This window comes from Salmo salar, chromosome 25, assembly GCF_965601325.2.
Source record: "Salmo salar chromosome 25, fSalSal1, whole genome shotgun sequence".
Taxonomy (NCBI): Eukaryota; Metazoa; Chordata; class Actinopteri; order Salmoniformes; family Salmonidae; genus Salmo; species Salmo salar.
In genome coordinates, this window is record NC_138315.1 from 34,687,363 (window position 1) to 34,710,723 (window position 23,361).

The 23,361-nt window shown below is 40.5% G+C and overlaps 1 long non-coding RNA gene across 2 annotated transcripts; it reads left to right on the forward strand.

Moving 5' to 3' along the window:
* The first annotated feature begins 8,355 nt into the window (after window positions 1-8,355).
* Window positions 8,356-21,697, forward strand: LOC123730517 (uncharacterized). Of its 2 annotated transcripts, XR_006761973.2 has the most exons (3): window positions 8,356-15,674; window positions 15,975-16,047; window positions 18,410-21,697. It is a non-coding gene; the product is annotated as an uncharacterized LOC123730517 (long non-coding RNA). The 2 variants fall into 2 exon arrangements; XR_014382639.1 differs by having other exon boundaries at window positions 8,356-16,047.
* The last annotated feature ends 1,664 nt before the right edge of the window (window positions 21,698-23,361 follow it).

Here is a 23,361-nt window from a genome sequence, read left to right on the forward strand (position 1 = left end):
GAGTAAAGCATTTTTATGTGTGACAAAACCATCTGTAGGCCTTGAGTAAAAGATGCAATGGAAACCAATTTCACTTATTTTTTTATTGGTACATGGGAATTTAACTGCAAGTTATTTTTATGTGCGCTACATATTTACGCAGAGACTTTTATCTGCAACAAGTCAATTTGATGCAAATGTAACTCTGATGGGGAAATGCGCCATGGCTTCCTTTAGCAGGTAATTGACGGCTTTTGGAAGATAAATAAAAAATATTGTCCAAGTGATGCTGTCTATCATAACCTACAATATGAATTTGCGCTTCTGCACCATTCTCTCACTGCCTGATGCTGACAAGAGATAGAGAGGAGCCTTGGCCTTGATTGCGCTGTCTTTGTGTACTCCGTATTTAGTGTAAGATGGGTTATAAGTAGGTCTGTAATGAAAATAATTAACGTTAACTTATTGTTGCCTTTGTTGTTAATTGCTGCAATATAACCTGTTCAAAACTTTTGTGAAGGTTTAAACCAGTTTGCAAGTGTTTTGTTTCATTCTGTTAGCCATTTTCTTTGGCCAAATTAAGTTCCAACTGTAATGCTGTGTTTTCCGCAATATAATAGCCTGCTCGTGTTTCCCATATAAACAATGGTTTGACTTACTACTTGTCATAACTTGCCCTGTTGTGTGTGTGTGTGGGTGGGGGGGGCATAACCCCCCCTTTCTCTCTCTCTCTCTCTCTCTCTCTCTTCCCCCACAGGTTTATGACCCCTCATAAATACCAAAACTCTCTCTCCACTCTACAGAATGGACATTTGGAAAGCCCTTTGTTACCACAGAGAGATACTTTGCAATACAGTAACATCAGAAGTTTGAAAAATGAGACAATATTTATGTAATGGAAGGGTCCGTTGGTACTTAAAGAATATGATGTCAGATCAGTTGTTGTTTTGGTACCTTGTTATTTATGATAGGATGACACAATTGTATCTTTGAAAGTCTACACATTCTAGTTCATATTTACATCAAAATGTTGCAAAACGTATGTGACTAAACATGAAACTATTTGTGAGAAGATGAAATGTGATTTTGGCTTCTAAATGAGAGAATTGTTTTCTTAATAAGTAAACCTATGAATACTCAGTAACCCTGCCCACGGGAACACAGACATTGGGTGATAATGTTGAAACACGCCCTTCTCCTCCCCAGTACAAAAGCCCCCATAATGATCATTAACATCCAGTTCCAGAAATGTGAGGACTACTGTCTGAACGTTTAGAAGGGTGAATTTCAACTACAACTCTTACCTAACAAAATGTATATGTGACCAGATAACGTGGAGGTGACAATCACCACGCTGGAATGGTGAATTTCGACTAGACAAGCCAGAATACAGCACGAGCTGACTATGGCAAAATGGTGTGAACTTTGAACTCTTATTCACTAAAGAAGAAGTGATTAAATCTTAGTCGTCGTGGTTATCCGTCTGCAGTTGAGAAAGTGGCCTAGGATGAGGACAGACAATCTCATAAGAACGACAGGGTAATTCAACGTATCCGCTCTACAACATGTGTTGCTATTCTGTCTCCCGCGTTTCAGAAGCGGGTATGCTCGGTCATGATTAATTTCTCGAGCGAGGACTCAGGGCCAGATGATATTAGCTTGACCAGCGATAACTATCTCTCTATCTCTCGCATTTTCAGTGTTGTGATTAGACCAACAGTGCATTTCCATGTTTACCTCGCGTTCCAGTAAAACATTGCAAAATAACGTAGAGAAATGGTTTGAATGTAATACATTATAAATAAAACCGTTCCCTCTCTGAAGGGGGGATTAGTTTAGGGATTAGTTTAGCACTAGATGCTACAGCTATAAAAAGGAATTTCGTTTTCTTGTGTCACATTGATTTTCCTCCGCCTTGTACTTCCGTTCGAGTTCAGCTTTGTGCGATTAGTGACCTTCAGTGGTGAAGAACCGAAAGTAATATTTAAAAAATTATTCATATGGTGTAACTACGTGTACATTTATGATAATCATGCCAATCTCAATTGACTGGATAATTTTTTAATATACCTTTTCAGGTTCTTCCAATTAAATTAGATATTTTGAACTTTTCCATATTAACCTAGATGAAGCAACACTTTCAGGATAATTAAAGTTTAATCCCCAGATTGCCTATCCGGGTATGACTGATCCTTATCATTGATTAATCAATTCATTTTGCTTTTGCAAATTCAGTCACTTCCAACTCCCACATTACTGATGCAGTAGTAATGTCATTAACGTCTAGAAATAGAATAAAAACGGTATTGCAGCTTCCAACGACTCCAAACCCAAAACTTAGAAAAATATAGGAACATTGATTTTCCTCTGAATTTTTCTAATAATGTGCAAGCTATCAGAGGGGGTGGTCCCCGTTCCCCCCCTAATTAGTGAACCTTCACCCATAAAAGGAGTGATCGCTGACCTCAGCAGCGATACCAACCCTAAATATGCCATTTAGTGGAAAAATTGTAGAAATCGCGACAAACGCTCTCCAAAATCAACCTTCGGGCGCAGGCCTTGTAAAGGTTCTCTCCAGTTTAACCCTGATGTATCGCCATCAGATGTTGGCATCGGTCCAATACCACAGAGCACAGCTGAAGCACTAGCAAGAAATGGTTGACCTGAAGGCACAGTTGAAGAGAACCGGGAAACTATTGACAAAAGCAGATGAGGAAAACATTCTGTTAACCGATGAACTGCATTTGAAAACTGAACAATTTAAAGTAATTGCAAAAGCTTATGACGATGAACAAGTACAAACTCTTCAACAAAATCGTCTTCAACAGGAACAACTCGATTTAGCCAAAACTAAATACGACGAAGTCCACGCTAAACTAGATAAATCTGACAAGTTTTTTACAAACAGGAGCACGCAACGTGATAACATGCATGCAGTTTTGTTGAACGTTACTCAAAGTAACAATGAACGTTACTCAAAGTAACAATCTACTCAACATGCTGCAGACCAAAGACAATCAGTTAATGAACACAATGACCAAGTTGGATGACAAATCAGCAGAACTCACTGAAGTCGCTGACCAATTGATTGATGAGAGAACTCAGGTGATGAAGATGGAAATATTGATTTCTATCCGAGCAGAGAAAATCTCATCACCAAACCTTTCGCTCCGGACTCGTGACCTCTGCCTGCAAACCATGTCAGATACAGTTGAAGTCGGATGTTTACATACACTTAGGTTGGAGTCATTAAAACTCATTTTTCAACCACTCGACAAATTTCTTGTTAACAAACTATAGTTTTGGCAAGTCGGTTAGGACATCTACCTTGTGCATGACACAAGTAATTTTTCCAGCAATTGTTTACAGACAGATTATTTCACTTATAATTCACTGTATCACAATTTCAGTGGGTCAGAAGTTTACATATACTAAGTTGACTTTGCCTTTAAACAGCTTGGAAAATTCCTGAAAATGATGGCATGGCTTTAGAAGCTTCTGATAGGCTAATTGACATAATTTGAGTCAATTGGAGGTGTACCTGTGGATGTATTTCAAGGCCAACCTTCAAACTCATTGCCTCTTTGCTTGACATCATGGGAAACTCGAAAGAAATCAGCCAAGACCTCAGAAAATAAATTGTAGACCTCCACAAGTCTGGTTCATCCTTGGGAGCAATTTCCAAATGCCTGAAGGTACCACATTCATCTGTACAAACAATAGTATGCAAGTATAAATACCATGGGACCACGCAGCTGTCATACCGTTCAGGAAGGAGACGCATTCTGTCTCCTAGAGATGAATGTATTTTGGTGCGAAAAGTGCAAATCAATCCCAGAACAACAGCAAAGGACCTTGTGACGATGCTGGAGGGAACAGGTACAAAAGTATCTATATCACAGTTAAAAGTGTCCTATATCGACATAACCTGAAAGAACGCTCATCAATGAAGAAGTCATGGTCCAAAACTGCCATAAAAAAAGCCAGAATACAGTTTGCAACTGCACATGGGGACAAAGTTTGTACTTTTTGGAGAAATGTCCTCTGGTCTGATGAAACAAAAATATAACTAATTGGCCATAATGACCATCGTTATATTTGGAGGAAAAGCGGGAGGCTTGCAAGCCGAAGAACACCATCCCAACCGTGAAGCACAGGGTGGCAGCATCTTGTTGTGGGGTGCTTTGCTGCAGGAAGGACTGGTGCACTTCACAAAATAGATAGCATCACAAGGGAGGAAAATGATGTGGATACATTGAAGCAACATCTCAAGACATCAATCAGGAAGTTAACGCTTGGTCGCAAATGGGTCTTCCAAATGGACAATGACCCCAAGCAGACTTCCAAAGTTGTGGCAAAATGGCTTAAAACCTCTTGGGGCCACCAATCCCGTTCTGATCCCTGTGACGGGATTGCTTGACAAGATACATGGCGCGAAATTTAAAACCAAAAATTTTTTATAATTTAAATTTCTCAAACAATCAACTATTTTACACCATTTGAAAGATAAACATCTCCTTAATCCAACCACGTTGTCCGATTTCAAAGAGGCTTTACGGCGTAAAGCATAAAGTTAGATTATGTTAGGATAGTAGATAGACAAAACATTACACACAGCCATTTTCAAAGCAAGCATATATGTCACAAAAACCAAAACCACAACTAAATGCAGCACTAACCTTTGGTGATCTTCATCAGATGACAATCCTTGGACATTATGTTAGACAATACATGCATTTTTTGTTCAATCAAGTTCATATTTATATCCAAAAACAGCATTTTACATCGGCGCGTGACGTTGAGAAAATGTATCTCCCCTAAAACTGCCGGTGAATTTACAAAAATACTCATTATAAAACGCTGATAAAATATTCAACTGTTATTCAAAGATTTCAAAATAACTTTACTGGGAAAGCACACTTTGCAATAATCTGAGTACTCTGCTCAGAAAAATACACTACGCAATACAGATAGCCGCCATGTTGGAATCATCTAAAATCATAAATAACATTAGAAATATTCCCTTACCTTTAATAATCTTCATCAGAAGGCACTTCCAGGAATCCCAGATCCACAACAAATGTTGTTTTTTTCGATAAAGTTCATAATTTATGTCCAAATAACTCCATGTTGTTCCATGTTGTTAGCGCGTTCAGTAGGCTACTCAAAATGTAGGGCGCGGGAGGGAAAAGTCACGACGAAAAGTAAAAAAAAAAATCTATTTACGTTTACGTGTCAAACGTTGTTTAGCATACATTTTTAGGGCCATTTTTAACGTGAAACATCAGTAATATTTCAACCGGACCTTTCCTGTGTCTTGAAAAACGTTTGGAACACAAGGTCTCATCTCATCCCAGGGACATCAACTTCCCTTCCTTCTCATCCGGTCTCTGTTCATCATAGATGCTTCAAACAACTTTATAAAGACTGTTGACATCTAGTGGAAGCCATAGGAAGTGCAAAATGAATCCTTTGTCACTGTGTGTTCCATTGGCAATGACTCGAAAATAGTACAGCCACAAGATTTTCATTTCCTGCATGTATTTTTCTCAGGTTTTTGCCTGCCATATGAGTTCTGTTATACTTACAGACACCATTCAAACAGTTTTAGAAACTTCAGAGTGTTTTCTATCCAAATCTACTAATATGCATATTCTATTTTCTGGGCCAGAGTAGTAACCAGTTTAAATTGGGTACGTTTTTCATCCGGCCGTGAAAATACTGCCCCCTAGCCCCAACAGGTTTTTAAGGACAACAAAGTCAAGGTATTGGAGTGGCATCACAAAGCCCTGACCTCAATCCTAAAGAACTTTTGTGGGATGAATGGAATAAGCATGTGCGAGCAAGGAGGCCTACAAACCTGACTCAGTTACTACAGCTGTGTCAGGAGATATGGGCCATAATTCACCCAACTTGTTGTGGAAGGCTACCCGAAACGTTTGACCGAAGTTAAACAATTTAAAGGCAATGCTACCAAATACTAATTCAGTGTATATAAACTTCTGATCAACTGCGAATGTGATGAAAGAAAAAAAAGCTGAAATAAATAATTCTCTCTACCATTATTCTGACATTTCACATTCTTAAAATAAAGTGGTGATCCTAACTGACCTAAGACAGGATATTTTTTCTAGGATTAAATATCAGGAATTGTGAAAAATTTAGTTTCAATGTATTTGGCAAAGGTGTATGTAAACTTCCAACTTCAACTGTAAGTACGAGGGCTAACGGAGCAAGTGTGACACTCACATATCTGAAATAAGTTCTCTAAGTGCCCAAGTGGACTCTGCTATGCAGCAGAATACCACTCTTATCTACCATCTGGAGAAACTCCAGAACAGTCACGTGCCACTGCGTGACTACCCAATGGAGAAACCTAGCCCACAGCCGGAGCTCGGTACTCAGAGTGGAGAAGATGACAGAAGGTTTCAGACTTTGCCTTTCGCAGTTGTCCCTCAGTCTTCCCCTCTTGGCCATTTGGCCCAGGGTAATATGGCATCTCCTTGCCATCAAAGCCAATGCTTTGCTTCTCCTCTTGGCCTTTCGGCCCATTATTCTCTACAGGATGAAGTAGATGCTCCCCGCGCACTGGGCACGGAAAAACTTCTGCACCTTTGACCCCGTTCCAGGTAAGCCAAACCACACGGAGACGTTCCTAGCAGACATAGAGGACACCTTTGATGGCTACCCGAGCTCTACGGGTGCTGACAGGCGTTACCTGTTGAAGCAAACATCGAATAGTCACGTGATAAGGTTAACCTCTCTTGGGTAGGGGGCAGTATTTTGACGTCCGGATGTTTTGGAGGCAAAACATTTCTGAACATTACACGCCAATGTAAAATGGGTTTTTTGGATATAAATAGGAACTTTATCGAGCAAAACATACATGTATTGTGTAACATGAAGTCCTATGAGTGCTACCTGATGAAGATTATCAAAGGTTAGTGATTAATTTTAGCTGTATTTCTGGTTTTTGTGACGCCTCTCCTTGCTTGGAAAATGGCTGTGTGGTTTTTCTTGTCTAGGTGCTGTCCTAACATAATCTAATGCTATGCTTTTTAAAAAAATGGTGTATAATACTTGTATGTGTCAGAAATTTGAATTATGAGATTTTTGTTGTTTTGAATTTGGCGCTCTGCTATTTCACTGGCTGTTGGAGAGGTGGGACGCTACCGTGCCACATACCCCAGAGAGGTTTTAATTTGCATCCAACAGCAACATGTGCAAAACAACTATTCTAAACTTGCCACAGCTTTGAAAATAAAATTCAGTGGATCTGCGACTTGCAAACACGACACCTCGCTAGCTAACACCGTCAAACAAACTCGGAATGAACACCCACAAGCTTACTATAATAGGCTTCGTTCAGCTTACTTTGGCCTACTCACTGAAACAGGAATGGAAGAGCTGTTCCCATTCAAACAAATGTTTCTGTTGAACATGTATTCCAACTTCATTACCTACTTGGGCCCTACAGCCCAAGTTGGTTTGCCAATCTCAGAACTTATAGAGTTTGCGAGCACAGGTTTTGAGGCATTAAAAGTCCGCAGCTCTGAGAGCCCTGACATCCCGACTCTGCGGTTTGAACAGGAGCACTCACTCCAGTTTAAGGGTGCATTATCAGGTATTGAAACGTCGAGAGATGACGCATAAGAACCGTTTCTACAACGAAACCGCAATACCAATAACCACCGCGGTCTAAATAACTGTAAAGTACGTCGCCAACGAAACGACTACCGCTACAATCAATGGGGGAGGGGAGGGGAGGGAGGGGAGGACCATCCTCCTCAGTTAATTTCTTTTTTTTTAAATAGTGAAACATAAAAAAATTATCCTTTTTAGATAAAACTATACAAAATATATTCACGTCACCAAATAATTGAATAAAACACATTGTTTTGCAATTAAGGTCTTCAGTAGCCTCAACAGCACTCTGTAGGGTAGCACCATGGTGTAGCTGAAGGATAGCGAGCTTCTGTCCTTGACTTAAATACAAAACTTAGGAGGCTCATGGTTCTCAACCCCTTCCATAAACACACACAGTAATTATGACAACTTCTGGAGGACAACTTTCAACCTATCAGAGATCTTGCAGCATGAGCTGACATGTTGTCCACCCAATCAAAGAATCATTGAAAGCATAAGCTACAGATAGCAAGCACTGCAGTGCATAAAATGTGGTGAGTAGTTCACTCAAAGAGAGAAAAATATAATATATTAACAGTTTTGAACAAATTAATTTATTCAAAAATGGAGGTGCAAGAGAGAGAATGAGTGAGATAGAGATAGAAAGAGCTAAATATATATATATATATATATATATATATATATATATATATATATATATATATATATATATATATATATATATATATATATATAAAAAATCATTTTCACTTACTTAGCTAGCAAATGCAGCTAGCTAGTTTAGCCTACTCAAACACCTATCTCAAACAGAGGGATGCTATGTTAGCTAGCTGGCTATGACTATTCAACACTGGATCTCTTCCAAGTTAAGCTAAGCTTTTGGTTTTACAGATTTATTGCCACGGGGACCCGCAGGTGTAACTGCTAAATGGCTTACTGACTGTACACTGTTTTGCATGATTGTAGCGGGTTTACTAACGCGGTAGTTCTATTAGCTATGTAGACTATGACGTTACTTTAGCTAATATGGTGACAACGAAGTAGGCTGTGTGTAGCGGTTATGATATGATAGGCTTGGTGGTTGCAACCTCATGATGGGTATATGGAAAATTTGAGTATCATGTCGTAGACTAAACCAATCAATGTTACATTTAACTGTTTGAATGGAATATGAATGACCGTCATCCAATATGCTGTAATAGAAATAAGTCCATGCTCATCCTTCCTCATCTTAAACGGCATTGACCACCACTGATTGACTCAGGGGTGTGAATACTTATTAGATATTTATGCATTTTATTTTAGCAAATTTTCAAAAATGTTTTCATTTGTCATTATGGGTACTGTATGTAGATGGCTGAGAGAGAAAAAATCGATTTAAACCATTTTGAATTCAGACTGTAACACAACAACATTTTGAATAAGTCAAGGGGTATGAATACTTTCGGAGACCACGTGGAATTACAGGTCTCCGACAGCCTCTAGAACTGCCGGTCTGCGGCCAACAAGGCAGAGTTCATCTCAGCCTATGCTACCCTCCAGTCCCTCGACTTCTTGGCGCTGACGGAAACATGGATTACCACAGAAAACACTGCTACTCCTACTGCTCTCTCCTCGTCTGAACACGTGTTCTCTCATACCCCGAGAGCATCTGGACAGCGGTGTGGTGGCACTGGATTCCTCATCTCTCCCAAGTGGACATTCTCACTTTCTCCCCTGACCCATCTGTCTATCTCCTCCTTTGAATTCCATGCTGTCACAGTCACTAGCCCATTCAAGCTTAACCTGTTATGGCTAGGGGGCAGTATTTTCACGGCTGGATAAAAAACGTACCCGATTTAATCTGGTTACTACTCCTGCCCAGTAACTAGAATATGCATATAATTATTGGCTTTGGATAGAAAACACCCTAAAGTTTCTAAAACTGTTTGAATGGTGTCTGTGAGTATAACAGAACCATTGCAAAAGTTTTATTACGTTTGCAATTGCAACAAATAATCTGCTCAGACCCCAACCAAGGAGCATTAAAAGTCGTGCTATAAATTCTCAGACAACCCAAAGATTCCTTGATGCCCTTCCAGACTGCCTCTGCCTACCCAAGGACGTCAGAGGACAAAAATCAGTTAACCACCTAACCGAGGAACTCAATTTAACCTTGCGCAATACCCTAGATGCAGTTGCACCCCTAAAAATTATAAACATCTGTCATAAGAAACTAGCTCCCTGGTATACAGAAAATACACGAGCTCTGAAGCAAGCTTCCAGAAAATTGGAACGGAAATGGCGCCACACCAAACTGGAAGTCTTCCGACTAGCTTGGAAAGACAGTACCGTGCAGTATCGAAGAGCCCTCACTGCTGCTAATTTTCCAACTTAATTGAGGAAAATAAGAACAATCCGAAATTTCTCTTTTGATACTGTCGCAAAGCTAACTAAAAAGCAGCCTTCGCAAATGGAGGATGGCTTTCACTTCAGCAATAATACATTTATGAACTTCTTTGAGGAAAAGATCATGATCATTAGAAAGCAAATTACGGACTCCTCTTTAAATCTGGGTATTCCTCCAAAGCTCCATTGTCCTGAGTCTACACAACTCTGCCAGGACCTAGGATCAAGGGAGATACTAAAGTGTTTTAGTACTATATCTCTTGACACAATGATGAAAATAATCATGGCCTCCAAACCCTCAAGCTGCATACTGGACCCTTTTCCAACTAAACTACTGAAAGAGCTGCTTCCTGTGCTTGGCCCTCCTATGTTGAACATAATAAACGGCTCTCTATCCACCGGATGTGTACCAAGCTCACTAAAAGTGGCAGTAATAAAGCCTCTCTTGAAAAAGCCGAATCTTGACCCAGAAATTATAAAAAACTATCGGCCTATATCGAATCTTCCATTCCTCTCAAAAATTTTTGAAAAAGCTGTTGCACAGCAACTCACTGCCTTCCTGAAGACAAACAATGTATACGAAACGCTTCAGTCTGGTTTTAGACCCCATCATAGCACTGAGACCGCACTCGTGAAGGTGGTAAATTACCTTTTAATGGCATCAGACCAGACCATCTGTCCTCGTGCTCCTAGATCTTAGTGCCGCTTTTGATACCATCGATCACCACATTCTTTTGGAGAGATTGGAAACCCAAATTGGTCTACATGGACAAGTTCTGGCCTGGTTTAGATCTTATCTGTCGGAAAGATATCAGTTTGTCTCTGTGAATGGTTTGTCCTCTGACAAATCAATTGTAAATTTCGGTGTTCCTCAAGGTTCCGTTTTAGGACCACTATTGTTTTCACTATATATTTTACCTCTTGGGGATGTCATTCGAAAACATAATGTTAAATTTCACTGCTATGCGGACGACACACAGCTGTACATTTCAATGAAACATGGTGAAGCCCCAAAATTGCCCTCGCTAGAAGCCTGTGTTTCAGACATAAAGAAGTGGATGGCTGCAAACTTTCTACTTTTAAACTCGGACAAAACAGAGATGCTTGTTCTAGGTCCCAAGAAACAAAGAGATCTTCTGTTGAATCTGACAATTAATCTGGATGGTTGTACAGTCGTCTCAAATAAAACTGTGAAGGACCTCGGCGTTACTCTGGACCCTGATCTCTCTTTTGAAGAACATATCAAGACTGTTTCAAGGACAGCTTTTTTCCATCTACGTAACATTGCAAAAATCAGAAATTTTCTGTCCAAAAATAACGCAGAAAAATTAATCCATGCTTTTGTTACTTCTAGGCTGGACTACTGCAATGCTCTACTTTCCGGCTACCCGGATAAAGCACTAAATAAACTTCAGTTAGTGCTAAATACGGCTGCTAGAATCCTGACTAGAACCAAAAAATGTGATCATATTACTCCAGTGCTAGCCTCCCTACACTGGCTTCCTGTTAAGGCAAGGGCTGATTTCAAGGTTTTACTGCTAACCTACAAAGCATTACATGGGCTTGCTCCTACCTATCTTTCCGATTTGGTCCTGCCGTACATACCTACACGTACGCTACGGTCACAAGACGCAGGCCTCCTAATTGTCCCTTGAATTTCTAAGCAAACGGCTGGAGGTAGGGCTTTCTCCTATAGAGCTCCATTTTTATGGAATGGTCTGCCTACCAATGTGAGAGACGCAGACTCAGTCTCAACCTTTAAGTCTTTACTGAAGACTTATCTCTTCAGTAGGTCCTATGATTAAGTATAGTCTGGCCCAGGAGTGTGAAGGTGAACGGAAAGGCTGGAGCAACGAACCGCCCTTGCTGTCTCTGCCTTGCCGGTTCCCCTCTTTCCACTGGGATTCTCTGCCTCTAACCCTTTTACAGGGGCTGAGTCACTGGCCTACTGGTGTTCTTCCATGCCGTCCATGGGAGGGGTGCGTCACTTGAGTGGGTTGAGTCACTGACGTGGTCTTCCTGTCTGGGTTGGCTGCAGTAGTTTATGTGTCGGGGGGCTAGGGTCAGTCTGTTACATCTGGAATATTTCTCTTGTCTTATCCGGTGTCCTGTGTGTATTTAAATATGCTCTCTCTAATTCTCTCTTTCTCTCTTTCTGTCTTTCTCTCGGAGGACCTGAGCCCTAGGACCATGCCTCAGGACTACCTGGTATGATGACTCCTTGCTGTCCCCAGTCCACCTGGCCGTGCTGCTGCTCCAGTTTCAACTGTTCTGCCTGCGGCTATGGAACCCTGACCTGTTCACCGGACGTGCTTGTTGCACCCTCGACAACTACTATGATTATTATTATTTGACCATGCTGGTCATTTATGCAACATTTTAACATTTTGACCATGTTCTGTTATAATATCCACCCTGCACAGCCAGAAGAGGACTGGCCACCCCTCATAGCCTGATTCCTCTCTAGGTTTCTTCCTAGGTTTTTGGCCTTTCTAGGGAGTTTTTCCTAGGGAGTTTTTCCTAGCCACCGTGCTTCTTTCACATGCTTTGCTTGCTGTTTGGGGTTTTAGGCTGGGTTTCTGTACAGCACTTTGAGAATATCAGCTGATGTACGAAGGGCTATACAAAAATAAATTTGATTGATTTGATTTGATATGGCAGGCAAAAACCTGAGAAGATTTCATGCAGGAAGTGGCCTGTCTGAAAAGGTGTCGTTCTTCTTGTCTCTGTTTATTGAAGAGTGAGGATCTTAGCTGTCCCGTGACACTTCCTACGGCTGCCATAGGCTCTCAGAAGGCGGCAAAATGCTGAATCGTGGCTTTGCAGGCTCTGGCTGAAAAACATTAGCGCGTTTGGATAGTGGCTGGTCAGAGTACTATGAGACTGAGGCTCGTGCCCGAGTCGACTCCATGTTTACTTTCTCTATCTTTGAACGAAAACAACCACTCCCGGGCGGAATATTATCGCTTTTTTACGAGAAAAATGGCATAAAAATTGATTTTAAACAGCGGTTGACATGCTTCGAAGTACGGTAATGGAATATTTAGACATTTTTGTCACGAAACGCGTCGGGCGCATAACCCTTCGTCACCCTTGGATAGTGTCTTGAACGCACGAACAAAACGCGGCTATTTGGATATAACTATGGATTATTTTGAACCAAACCAACAGTTGTTATTGAAATAGAAGTCCTGGGAGTGCATTCTGACGAAGAACAGCAAAGGTAATAACATTTTTCTTATAGTAAATCTGACTTTGGTGAGGGCTAAACTTGGTGGGTGTGTAAATGGCTAGCCCTGTGATGCCGGGCTATCTACTTAGAATATTGCAAAATGTGCTTTCACCGAAAAGCTATTTTAAAATCGGACATAGCGAGTGCATAGAGGAGTTCTGTATCTATAATTCTTAAAATAATTGTTATGTTTTTTGTGAGTAATTTAGTAAATTCACCGGAAATGTTCGGTGGGAATGCTAGTTCTGAACGTCACATGCTAATGTAAAAATCTGTTTTTGATATAAATATGAACTTGATTGAACAAAACATGCATGAATTGTATAACATAATGTCCTAGGCGTGTCATCTGATGAAGATCATCAAAGGTTAGTGCTGCATTTAGCTGTGGTTTTGTTTTTGTGACATTATATGCTAGCTTGAAAAATGGGTGTCTGATTATTTCTGGCTGGGTACTCTGCTGACATAATCTAATGTTTTGCTTTCGCTGTAAAGCCTTTTTGAAATCGGACAGTGTGGTTAGATAAAGGAGAATCTTGTCTTTAAAATGCTGTAAAATAGTCATATGTTTGAAAAATTGAAGTTTTTGTATTTTTGAGGAATTTGTAATTCGCACCACGCCTATCATTAGATATTGGAGCAGGTGTTCCGCTAGCGGAACGTCTAGATGTAAGAGGTTATGTTACTGTTAATTTGCACTAAGTAAAACAAATAAATTAGGGTTGTAGTTGTTCATGAATACTTTTCCACATGGATTTGGTTTCCTTTTGTTGGCAGTCAATCTTTTTAAGGGTAGTGATAATCAGTTTAGTGTTTTGCTAATTTGTCCCAAAACACTGTTATTTAACTATCTAAGACCCAGTTACCTTGCCGTGTTGTGCATGCCAACCAGGTGAGAATCACCAGAATTAACTGTGATACTTGGTGAATCAGGTCTTCTCTGCTGCTTTAACAGCCTCCCCTTTGCCCACTCCAAGCTCCTCTTCATGGTTCCCTTCTGCATGACACAATTGTGTGAAAATAAAGCGGAAGGAATGGGAACCGTATTCCTTTGAAGCAGTAGTATATAGTACTGTGTATATGCCTAAAGTTGTTATTTTACCCTAATAGGCTCAGATGGAATGTAAATATTCCAAAAACAAAGTGAACGTGCACATTAAAGTTTAATCTGTTCGAAAGCTGAAATGTTGTAGATGTTAGCAAAGGTTTCACAAGGTTGTCACTGGCCAAATTTGCTTTATGTGAGCTTTTCAGTGTCTTCATGCTAATCGTGAGCTAGTGCAGCTAACGCTAGCATTGAAATGACAGCCAGTCAGGCTGAAGAAGTTGCCTACCTTCAGCTGTTGTTTTGCTATTACAAGGCTATGGGTTAAAAACGTAACTCGATGTCCTGCTTCAGTACTAGCCGAAAAGTCACATTTAGGGAGCTTTCTTCCTTTAGTCAATAATAAAGCAAAATACAGACAACATAGTCCAAAAATCAACAACTACCAGGATTTTGAGCAGGATGTTTTTGGAGTACCTCCATTGTCTAATCTATGTATACCTGGCCCTGCATTCAAGCAACAATCTTGCTAGTATGTAATTTACCTTAATAGTATTAACATAGTTCAATAATCACACCCTGATCTGTTTCACCTGTCTTTGTGATTGTCTCCACCCCCCTCCAGTTGTCGCCCAGCTTCCCCATTATCCCCTGTGTATTTATAACAGTGTTCTCTGTTTGTCTGTTGCCAGTTCGTTTTGTTTTGTCAAACCTTCCAGCGGTTTTCCCTCTGTTCCTATCTCTCGATTGTTCCTGTTGTCTAGTTTTCCCGGTGTTGACCATTTCTGCCTGCCCTGACTGAGCCTGCCTGCCGTCCTGTACCTTTGCCCCTTTGTTCCATATCCAGTGTGCGCTCTGAACGCTTTGAGAGCGAAACTCTCTGAATTTAAGAATGGATATATTGACAACGTGCTGAATTTACGAACACCCAGATTGCACTCTGAGTGGACTCTGGCAATCCAGACTGAATTTACGAACATACCAATGGTGGTGAGCTCGATGTGTCATGAGTTTGTGCTAAAAGCATTGTGCTTATTTATACATATTGTACATAGTTAATGAGAAACTAGGTTGGATGAGAGACATGGAAAAATGCAAAGAAAAATGAATATTTAAAGAACAACAACCTGAGGTTCAAGGAGGACCTATGGGTATGTTCCATAACCAGTAGATGGTGGTACAGGCTTTCAAAGAGGTAACACACAGCCTATAAAAAGCCAGGAGTCTGCTAGTGGGGTGGAGACTAGACTCTCTCATCCATGATCCAACACATGGCTCCTATAGCTGATGTGGCTTTCCTACAGGAGGACATTTTTCTGTCAGCATTACGGAAAAAAACAAATGTCTCGGCTACTTCAGCAGAGGAACTTACAATCATCAAAGGTTAGTGGCCTATTACATTTACAGATGCATCAGTTCTGTTCCATTATTACTGACCAATGTAGGCCCGTTTGTTATTTTGTGAAAAGGTTTGGGCTACATTGCAAGATGTTTATAGTCTTCTACATAGAGTTATGATTGCAGACCATTGACCGAATAAATTGCATCTCATTCAACATAATTTTACATTTGATATAGCTTAGCCTACATAACTGTCTTACGTAAACAATGAATAGGTCCTCATTAAACGCCAATCTCAAATTGCAATATAATTCTATAATTACATTTCCCCTATGGCCCTAGAAATGAGAAGAGCAAAGTATGTTATGGAAGCTGTGTTGTGTGATTCTACTCATCATCCAGAGGGATACAGAAAGTAGGTTTCCAATTGATGTCATGTTTTTGTCTCTTTTTTTCTTATTGACACTATGTTTACTATGTTTTTAACTCAGTATGTTTACTATGTTTTTAACTCAGTATGTTTACTATGTTTTTAACTCAGTATGTTTACTATGTTTTTAACTCAGTATGTTTACTATGTTTTTAACTCAGTATGTTTACTATGTTTTTAACTCAGTATGTTTACTATGTTTTTAACTCAGTGTGTTTACTATGTTTTTAACTCAGTATGTTTACTATGTTTTTAACTCAGTATGTTTACTATGTTTTTAACTCAGTTGGTTTACTATGTTTTTAACTCACTATGTTTTTAACTCGGTATGTTTACTATGTTTTTAACTCAGTGTGTTTGCTATGTTTTTAACTCAGTGTGTTTGCTATGTTTTTAACTCAGTACGTTTGCTATGTTTTTAACTCAGTACGTTTACTATGTTTTTAACTCAGTAGTTTTGAGACATGCTAAACAGGCACAAGTATCTGGGAATGAATTCAATATTTTACTCTTGATTAAGTGTTAGAATAGAGTCAGGGCTTTTGGCTTATTATTCTAATATATTTTTTTAATTTCACCTTTATTTAACCAGGTAAGCTAGTTGAGAACAACTTCTCATTTACAACTGCGACCTGGCCAAGATAAAGTAAAGCAGAGCGACACAAACAGCATAGAGTTACACATGGAATAAGCGTACAGTCAATAACACAAAAAAAAGAAAGTCTATATACAGTGTGTGCAAATGGCGTGAGGAGGTAAGGCAATAAATAGGCCATAGTAGCAAAGTAATTACAATTTAGCAGATTAACACTGGAGTGATAGATGAGTTTTACGGGGCCTGCTGTCCGGACCCCCATAGAGACCTCTGGCAGTCTCTATGGGGGTAACACAGGGTTCAATTCTTGGGCCAACTCTTTTCTCTGTATACATCAATGATGTCGCTCTTGCTGCTGGTGAATCTCTGATCCACCTCTACGCAGACGACACCATTCTGTATACTTCTGGCCCTTCTTTGGACACTGTGTTAACAACCCTCCAGACGAGCTTCAATGCCATACAACTCTCCTTCCGTGGTCTCCAACTGCTCCTAAATACAAGTAAAACTAAATGCATGCTCTTCAACTGATCGCTGCCTGCACCTGCCCGCCTGTCCAGCATCACTTCTCTGGACGGTTCTGACTTAGAATTTGTGGACAACTACAAATACCTAGGTGTCTGGTTAGACTGTAAACTCTCCTTCCAGACTCACATCAATCATCTCCAATCCAAAGTTAAATCTAGAATTGGCTTCCTATTTCGCAACAAAGCATCCCTCACTCATGCTGCCAAACATACCCTCGTAAAACTGACCATCCTACCAATCCTCGACTTCGGCGATGTCATTTACAAAATAGCCTCCAATACCCTACTCAACAAGCTGGATGCAGTCTATCACAGTGCCATCCGTTTTGTCACCAAAGCCCCATATACTACCCACCACTGCGACCTGTACGCTCTCGTTGGCTGGCCTTCGCTTCATAATCGTCGCCAAACACATTGGCTCCAGGTCATCTACAAGACCCTGCTAGGTAAAGTCCCCCCTTATCTCCGCTCACTGGTCACCTTAGCAGCACCCACCTGTAGCATGCGCTCCAGCAGGTATATCTCTCTGGTCACCCCTAAAGCCAACTCCTCCTTTGGTCGTCTCTCCTTCCAGTTCTCTGCTGCCAATGACTGGAACGAACTACAAAAATCTCTGAAACTGGAAACACTTATCTCCCTCACTAGCTTTAAGCACCAGCTATCAGAGCAGCTCCCAGATCACTGCACCTGTACATAGCCCATCTATAATTTAGCCCAAACTACTACCTCTTCCCCTACTGTATTTATTTATTTTATTTATTATTTTGCTCCTTTGCACCATATTATTTATATTTTAACTTTGAACTTTCTTCAAATTATAATTCTACCATTCCAGTGTTTTACTTGCTATACTTTATTTACTTTGCCACCATGGCCTTTTTTTGCCTTTACCTCCCTTATCTCACATCATTTGCTGACATTGTATATAGTCTCATTTTTGTCTACTGTATCATTGATTGTATGTTGTTTTACTCCATGTGTAACTCTGTGTTTTTGTATGTTGTCGAACTGCTTTGCTTTATCTTGGCCAGGTCGCAATTGTAAATGAGAACTTGTTCTCAACTTGCCTACCTGGTTAAATAAAGGTGAAATAAATAAAATATGCTGATTTATCCCAATGGGGTTACTAAGTTTATTGCACCAAATGGATTGAGTGGTAGAGTCCAATTCTTGTTTATAGGGAACCCATCAGTATTCTCTCTCTTTGTTCTTGTTTCCTTATTAGGATGCCGGTGGGCGGAGTTGGAAGGGTCGTCAGCTAAATGGGAAGCACCTGGGCTCGGGTGTGTCCCAGGATAAAGAGACCTCTTCCCTAGTCATTGGGGAGACTCTCTCCATGCAGACACCTTGTTGTTTTTGGATGTGCTAGTTGTGGTATCTAATAAATATATATTTTTGATACTCCTTGTCTCCCTTTTGTTGCGAACTCAGAGCCGGTTCGTAACAAGTGGGAGCTCGTCTGGGATCTTGAACTTGTGTTTGGGAGAAAACATGGAGGTATGTTAAATTCTGTAGGTGCTTTGTTTGCATATTTTGTTAGTTTGAGTTTGGTGCTCAGTACTGGTTGCCTTTGGTTTGTGTGCTGTGTTGGAGAGAGTACATTGGTTGGTTTCCAGGCCCCTGCCCAGCCTGGAAACGCTTGTTCTACTTACTGTTGGGACATTGGTCTGAGGAGGTGAGTGTAATCAGCTGTGTACCTCAGTGGGAGATTTGGATAGGGTAGTAAACCTTACTACCCGGAGCTATAGCTTTTTTCCCCTGATCGGCTTAGCGACGTGTTTCATTTTGGAATATGTTGGGCTTTGTTAATGTTTGTTATTTTTGTGTGGTGTCTGTGGACTAAGCAGTTGTCTCGGGGGCACATCTGTGGCTTGGTGGAATCTACCAGCGTGCTGGGGGGTTACTTCCTTGCCAGCGGGCAACAGTGCATAATTACCCACTGCAAATCTGCATGAAGACTAGGGTTGAGTTATTGTAGGTTTTGGGGAAGCTCCATTTCGCATCTCTTTTCTGTGGTGCCCGGTGTGACTATTTTCTCTTGTTGTGGGCTGGTGTGTTCAGCATGAACCGTTGGAGTGGCTATGAACCGTTGGAGTGGCTATGAACCGTTGGAGTGGCTATGAACCATTGGGAGATGTTGTTTGTAGCTGATGCGGTCTCGTGTGCCCTGTTCCTGAGTGTTATGTGACTGACCTTTGTCATGTTCTAACTTTCCTGTCGGTTCCCTCCTGGTCTTGTGTTCTTCTTTCCTCTTAAATGTTGCTTCCTGTGCGCAAAGGTTGCTGAGGTCTGGGGAGAAGGATGTTGGCTGGGGCAAGTGGAAGGTGAACATGTAACCCCTCATCATTTTGGGACGCAGAGGCTTGTGTCAATTTGGGACGCAGACTGAAACGGGTTTCCCTCAAGAATTTCCCTGTATTTAGTGCTATCCATTATTCCTTAAAGTTCTGACCAGTTTCCTAGTCCCTGCCAATGAAAAACATCCCTACAGGCTGATACTGCCACCACCATGCTTCATTGTGGGGATGGTATTCTCGGGGTGATGTGAGGTGTTGGGTTTGCGCCAGACATAGCGTTTTCCTTGATGGCCAAAAAGTTTCATTTTAGTTTCATCTGACCAGAGTAACTTTTTCTGTATGTTTGGGGAGTCTCCCACATGCCTTTTGGTGAACACCAAACGTGTTTTTTTTTCTTTAAGTAATGGATTTTTTTCTGGCCACTTCTGTAAAGCCCAACTCTGTGGAGTGTACTGCTTTAAGTGGTCCTATGGACAGATACTCCAATCTCCACAAAGCTCCACATCTCCTTCAGAGTTATCTTCTGTCTCTTTGTTGCCTCTCTGATTAATGCCCTCCTTGCCTGGTCTGTGCATTTTGGTGGGCGGCCCTCTTTTGGCAGGTTTGTTGTGGTACCATATTCTTTCAATTTTTTTAATAATGTATTTAATGGTGCTCCGTGGGATGTTCAAAGTTTCTGATATTTTTTTATAACCCAACCCTGATCTGTTTTTCTCCACAACTTTGTCCCTGACCTGTTTGGAGAGCTTTTTGGTCTTCATGGTGCTGCTTGCTTGGTGGTGCACCTTGCTTATTGGTGTTGCAGACTCTGGGGCCTTTCAGAACAGGTGTGTGTATATATACTGAGATCATGTGACAGATCATGTGAAACTTAGATTGCACACGGGTGGACTTTATTGAACGAATTATGTGACGCCTAAAGGTAATTGGTTGCACCAGATCTTATTTAGGGGCTTCACAGCAAAGGGGGTGAATACATATGCACGCACCACTTTTCCTTTACATTTTTTATTTAAAAAATGTAAACAAGTTTTTTTTTTTTTTTTTTTTTTTTTTTTCACTTCACCAATTTGGACTATTTGTGTGTGTTCATTACATGAAATCAAAATAAAAATCCATTTAAATTACAGGTTGTAACGCCACATAATAGGAAAAACGCCAAGGGGGATGAATACTTTTGCAAGGCACTGTATAACCTTTTTCATCCTAAGAACTGTTTTTCAGTGATTCTTTGGAAGGCAAGAGGGGTTCTACATAGAAACCCTTCTAAATGTGAATAAATGTTTTATTATAACGTTTTTCTTTCTTAAATATTGCTGAGCATTAGTGTTCATCTGATTTAACCTTTAACATCAGGTTTTAAAATATGTTTTAAACTGTACCTACACTATTCGGGAATATTTGTGCATATGATTTGTGCAATGATTCCCTTAATCATTTTACAAATACAATACTGACATAAACAATATTTTTGCCATGATTTCTGTATTTCAAAAGAGTATTTTCTGTAATTGTATAGAGCAGAGAGTGGGAGAATAGAAGGAAGTATGAGTGAACCATATGTATGGTACACAGAACATTTTACAGTCTTACCTCATGTTTATTTTTCAGTGTAACATTAATATTGTTGTTTCAGGAGTTAACACTCAGTGGTGTAAAAGAAAATCAGTGTTGGTGTTAATAGCCAGAATTGAGTGTGATTGTTGCATTTATTCTGTTTGGAGCATGGATGGGCACTTTGATTGGGGTCACAAAAATCTGAACTCATCGTAAGGGGCCACAGTTGCTCGTGGAGAGAAATGTTTTCAGTTTTAGAGTTTGCTGCAGAGTGTAGACAATATTTTGCTTTTTTTTTTTTTATAACTAGCTGCCCATCCCCCCCCACCCCAACCAATCAACACCCCTCCAAGTCAACCATGCCCACACTGCATTTAGGCCCCCTCAGATCAGACCTATGACCCTCCTGCCCACCCCATGCCCCCCACTCCCGCAAAGAGGGCCTCAACATGGAAGTCAGGCCGTGAGCCGGCAAACAGGCCCAACCCCCACTCTTACACTACCCACCCTCTTCAACATGTATATCAACGAATTGGCGAGGGCACTAGAACAGTCTGCAGCACCCAGCCTCACCCTACTAGAATCTGAAGTCAAGTGTTTACTGTTGCTTTGGCAATGTTAACATATGTTTCCCATGCCAATAAAGCCCCTTGAATTGAGAGAGTGTGTGTCTGTGTTTTTTCTTTTTTGAAATGGTATTGTGAAGAAATACCACAGTGCAAACGGTAAGGTTCTATTTTGGAACATGCACTCATCAAAACCATTAATAATTGGAGAGTTCCAAGAGGCCACTACAGCTCTACATGTCCCCCTATTCTATTGACCACTGTCAATTTCATATTATTTGACTTTACTTGACACATAAATGTCACTATTCCTCTCCATCCCCACCAGTCACACAACCACAGAAACCAACTCGCACATACATGCACACACACATACGCTCATACACAGTTGCATAGGGTTGAAGTATACTGTATAAGTTGAGCTATGTCAACTTTCTGTGATTCAAATCAAATACTCCACCAATGCATCATAGTTCTATCATCACATATAGATAGTGTTTGATGTGTGCATCGACCATGTTAATCTGCTTTAATGTTGGCTAACCACACACTGTCCATACTACAGATCTCTATTACAGGAGAAAGAGGGGGAGAAAGGAGATGGAAAGGGAGAGAGTGGGGGGAGATGGGGAGAAAGAGGGGAAGACGAAGATGAGGGTGGAGGAGTGAAACTGCTACAAATGAAGTGATGGGCACATACACATATATGTGACTGGTTTAAAGTTATACAACCCTTGCAAGACTAAACATTTCTATGTGCATTTCAATGTTTGGTGTATACCTGTGGCTGAGGTTTGAATGTGTTACTTCCAGAGTCCTATAGCAGCCTACACATAGTATTGAAGTTAATATACAGTACCAGTAAAAGGTTTGGACACACCTACTCATTCCAGAGTTTTTCTTTATTTTTATTATTTTCTACATTGCAGAATAATAGTGAAGACATCAAAACTATGAAATAACACATGGAATCATGTAGTAAGCAAAAAAGTGTTAAACAAATCCAAATATATTTCATATTTGAGATTATTCAAAGTAGCCACCCTTTGCCTTGATGAAAGATTTGCACACTCTTGGCATTCTCTCAACCAACTTCATGAGGTAGTCACCTTAGATGCATTTCAATTAACAGGTGTGCCTTGTTAATTTGTGGAATATCTTTCCTTCAGTTGTGTTGTTACAAAGTAGGGGTGGTATAGAGAAAATGGCCCTAGTTGGTAAAAGACCAAGTCCATACTATGGCAAGAACAGCTCAACTAAGCAAAGAGAAATGACAGTCCATCATTACTATAAGACATGAACGTCAGTCAATCTGGAAAATGTCAAGCACTTTGAAAGTTTCTTCAAGTGCAGTCGCAAAAACCATCAAGCACTATGATGAAACTGTCTCTCATAAGGACCACCACAGGAAAGGAAGTTCATTAGAGTTAGTTCATTAGAGTTACCAGCCTCAGAAATTGCAGCCCAAATAAATGCTTCACAGAGTTCAAGTAACAGACACATCTCAACATCAACTGTTCAGAGGAGACTGTGTCCGGTTTCCTGTTTCCGGTCACAACTTGCAGACTTGTTTACGCTGCTGTGTGTTTTGTTGCCGATCTTACTTTGCTACCTGACGGTTTTAACTTTTTCATTACCGTATATTTTTACTTTTTCCCTCACTCAACTTTTTTCATTCAACTTTTTCACCCCGGAGGTTTTATCTGGACATGGTTCGTCAGGACTTCAAACAGCCGAAGCTAAGTAACATTAACATG